Below are 4,122 nucleotides of genomic sequence, written 5' to 3'. Positions count from 1 at the left end.
AAGTGTTTCATATTGTTATGTATTTGTATCTACACTTTATGTAGAAAGAAATATTGGGACACAACTTTTAGTAATTGAATTCAGGGTTTTCATTCAGTACCATTCCACAAGGTGTAATTCCGATCTTCTGATTCATCCCAGACTATTAAGAAAAAATAAGTCACACAAGGGATGTTAGAGATCAAACAGCACATGAAGCCATATTCACGTTCAAAATATGGAAGATTTTTTTCCCTCAAATTGTCTTTTGTTAGACATCAAAAAATTCACACAGAACAGGAAATGTTTTAACCAAAATTAGAGCTCTATAAGCATCAGAGAATTTCAAGATACGAACATCCGACTTGCGTACAAATCATAGTGTCATGACTCTGGACAGGATGGTTCTGCCTCCATCCTGGTCAGGTCAGGGTTAACTTGAGTTTGCCTCTCTTTGGTTCTGGGGCGGCTATTTAATGTTGGCAGTTCCTGGAATTGGTGTCGGTTATACTTCAGGATACTCGGTTTGTAGTAGCTGACCCAGGTTACTCGTCCATAAAATTTGTGCCTCTGTGCTTGTGTGCCTTGCTGTGTATGACCCGGTTTGTCCCCTGATTTTACCTCTGTATTCTGCTCTGTACTGCCCTGTCCTTTCTGGTTATCTGACCCCTTGGCTTGTCTCCTTTACTCTTTGTCTTATCCCTTCGTACTACGCTCTCGTCTGGCTTTTTACCCTCGGCTTTCCTTGACCATGTTTACTGTCTGTGCCTTGCACTCCTTGCATTCAGTTGCCTTTCCTGCACTCACGCCTGGTGACTCCGCCCCCTGGTCACGTGACTGCTCAGTGCCAGATCCTGTGCTCACTGCTTAGTCTCAGGTCCTTGCGCACAGTGTGCTATGTTCCTGCGCTCGTTCCCGTGCTCCCTGATAGCGCTCCCTAGGCAGCACCAGTGACACCATTGGTGTCATCACCTTATAACTAGTGATGAGCGAATAGACTCGTTACTCGAGATTTCCCGAGCACGCTCGGGTGTCCTCCGAGTATTTTTTAGTGCTCGGAAATTTAGTTTTTATTGCCGCAGCTGAATGATTTACATCTGTTAGCCAGCATAAGCACATGTGGGGATTCCCTAGCAACCAGGCAACCCCCACATGTACTTATGCTGGCTAACAGATGTAAATCATTCAGCTGCGGCAATAAAAACTAAATTTCCGAGCACTAAAAAATACTCGGAGGACACCCGAGCGTGCTCGGGAAATCTCGAGTAACGAGTATATTCTCTCATCACTAATTATAACCGACCCATACAATTTTTCAGGGTTTTTTTTTTGTTTGTTATAGATCCGCTGGGTGCTCTGTCAGATCAGGTTTCTAATCTGACCAAGATGATGCAGAACCTATCTGCTGAGCAAAAAACGTTGGTTGCTTCTCACCAACAGGTACAGAGAGAGTTCGCAGATACAGTTAATGCTGTTCAGGGTGCCTCTTTTCATCTGGCAGTGGTGAAGGAGGAGGAGGAAGACCAGTGAGGAGGAAGACTTTAAGGTTGGATTATTGAAAGGCAGATTTTAATGTACTCAGAAAGAGGGTGTTAGGAGTCGAGTTCCTGCCGCTGCACAGGGGGAATCTCGAACCATGTCTGCTACGGTCTCTCATTCTGCATCAGCCGCAGTGGAGCCTGCTCAGCGGAGACGTCGATCCCAGCGTCTCGCTCAGTCTGATTCTATGCAAAGGGTTACTGCTGCCTTTCCAGGCTCTGCCATTGTAGCCTGTACTGATCAGCGGCGAGCAGACGTCTCTGGGGCTACGTCCTGCTTTTCCCCTTCTGAGCATGCCCAAAGGAAGACCTCTCAGTGGAGATCTGGGGTCACATGCTCAGGTACTGCAGTAGCTCCTATTGGTCCTCTAGGAAGGTCCTGAAGTTGCTCAGTTACTGTAGCAGTTCTCATTGGTCCTCTAGGAAGGTCCTGAACTTGCTGCATCTATAAAAGGTTTGCATGGCCGCACGGCCATGCGCTAGTATACACTTTGTTTACGTGTGTGTGTTGTGAGTGAAAGTCGCTCTTTAATCATCCCCTCCCTTGTGTTTGAATGCTCGCCTAAGGAGGATGACTGTAATCTAGCGCCCGACTTGTTACCAACACAAGTACACAAACAACGTCTATTGCTGTGTCCGCCAGTGTGGCGCTTTCCAAACCCAAGTCTGGGTGGGTAGTGGCGTCCGCCAGTGCGGCACCGCATGCACTTTCAAGCTACTTTATTATTTCTGTTACTTGCGGTACTGCGGCCCTGTGACGCAACAGGGTTCGCTTCTTTCACACAGGGTGAAGCTAACCCATGTGTGTATCCTCATTGTACCGCCATATAGTCCGTCATTGCTTAGCAGCAGTTTCCATCTCTGCACGGTGGATCCCGGGCTGCGAACGCACCTTATTCCTTTTCTCTAATTATTTGGTGCGTTCCACTAGCCCTAACATTATACTAGCGCCAGGGTCTGGCTAAGTAATGACGGACAAACAGCGATTGCAGGGGTACATCCAGCTGCTGGAGGGCAGGTTGGCGGCTCTCGAGCGTGCAACCTCAGCGGTGGATGTTACCGCAATAGCTGTTCAGGCTGCTAGCGTGGCTGCGGCAGCTTTACCCACTGCCATCTCTGTTCCGACCTTATCTTACCTCCCGCTGCCAGAGAAATACTGTGGTGACAGTAAGTCCTGTAGGGGTTTCATGAGCCAGTGTTTATACACCTCGAGCTCCTGGCTGCACGTTTTCCCACAGAGCGGGCAAACGTAGGATTCATAATTTCTCTGCTGTCGGACAGGGCATTGGAGTGGGCTACGCCACTGTGGGAGCGTGACGATCATGTGGTGTAGAGTGCTCCTCAGTTTTTGAGCACTCTGAAACAGGTCTTTTTAGGACCCCAAGTCACCCACGATATGGCGCTCCAACTGCTGGCATTGAATCAGGGTTCGTCCATGGTCAGTCATTTTGCTGTCCATTTCCGGACATTAGCGCCTGAGCTGGAATGGCCGGATAAAGCCCTTATCCCGGTATTTTGGAGATGGCTGGCTGACCATATGAAGGACGCTTTGGTCACCAAGGAGATTCCCCCCACACTGGAGGAGCTCATAGCTCTGTCAACCCGCATCGACCTTCGTTTTCACGAGCGAAGGTTGGAGCGAACCCAGTGTAGGCAGAGGTTTCGGTTGGCTCCCACCTTCGCCAAGCCTCAGGAATCTCCGGTCCAGGCGTCCAAGTCACATGAGGCCGTAAAGGCGTTGCGTGCGGGATCTAAGTCTCGTTCCGCTCGTGCACTTATGGTATGTCATGTTTGCCGGCAGTCAGGACATCTTGCCTCCAAGTGTTCTCAGCGGTTGGGGGAATGTCGGCGTCTAGTGGTAGTTGGAGGAGGTACACTAGACACGGAGATGTTTTCCTCTAAATTGTCCTTCAAGGGGACAATTACCATAGGCCCATCCACTCATGGTAGAGCTTTGCCTGGACTCCGGGGCAGAGGGCAATTTCATGTCATCTGCTTTCGCCCAGCGTCACGCAATACCCCTGGTGATGCTCGCCAAACCTGTGACCGTTCGAGTGGTAAATGGGTCGACACTACCCTCACAGATTACACATCAGACCATTCCATTCACTCTTTCTATGTCTCCATCACATCAGGAGATTATCTCCCTATTAGTCATTCCTGAGGGAATTGATGAGGTCCTGTTGGGGATACCATGGCTTCGCTATCATTCTCCTCATATAGAGTGGTCCACAGGGAAAAGTTTGGGATGGAGTAAATCATGTGAGGGTAGATGTCAGAGGGAGTGCGTTCAGGTTGCTTCTACAGAGGTAACCGCAGATCTTTCCTCTCTCCCTAAGCACTATTGGTCCTATGCGGACATGTTCTCCAAAAGTGCTGTGGAGACCCTTCCGCCGTACCGCCCCTATGACTGTCCTATTGACCTCTTGCCTGGTGCTGAGCCTCCCCGGGGTCGAGTCTGTCTTTTATCTCTCCAGGAGACGGAGGCAATGTCCCAGTACATTCAAGAGAATCTGGCAAGAGGATTCTTCAGGAAGTCAGTGTCACCTGCAGGGGCTGGGTTCTTCGTGCAGAAGAAGAATGGAGAACTACGTCCATGCATAGA

At 49.4% G+C, this 4,122-nt stretch overlaps 1 protein-coding gene across 1 annotated transcript in view; it reads left to right on the top strand.

Annotated features, from left to right (window-relative positions):
- LOC143768189 (uncharacterized) overlaps nucleotides 1–4,122 on the top strand; it is a 207,945-nt gene that overhangs the window by 139,257 nt on the left and 64,566 nt on the right. The gene's annotated exons all lie outside the window — the stretch shown is intronic.

This window comes from Ranitomeya variabilis, chromosome 4 (assembly GCF_051348905.1).
Source record: "Ranitomeya variabilis isolate aRanVar5 chromosome 4, aRanVar5.hap1, whole genome shotgun sequence".
NCBI lineage: Eukaryota > Metazoa > Chordata > Amphibia > Anura > Dendrobatidae > Ranitomeya > Ranitomeya variabilis.
The sequence above is the reverse complement of the archived record's forward strand: the minus strand, read 5'-3'. Positions and strand labels throughout refer to the sequence as shown.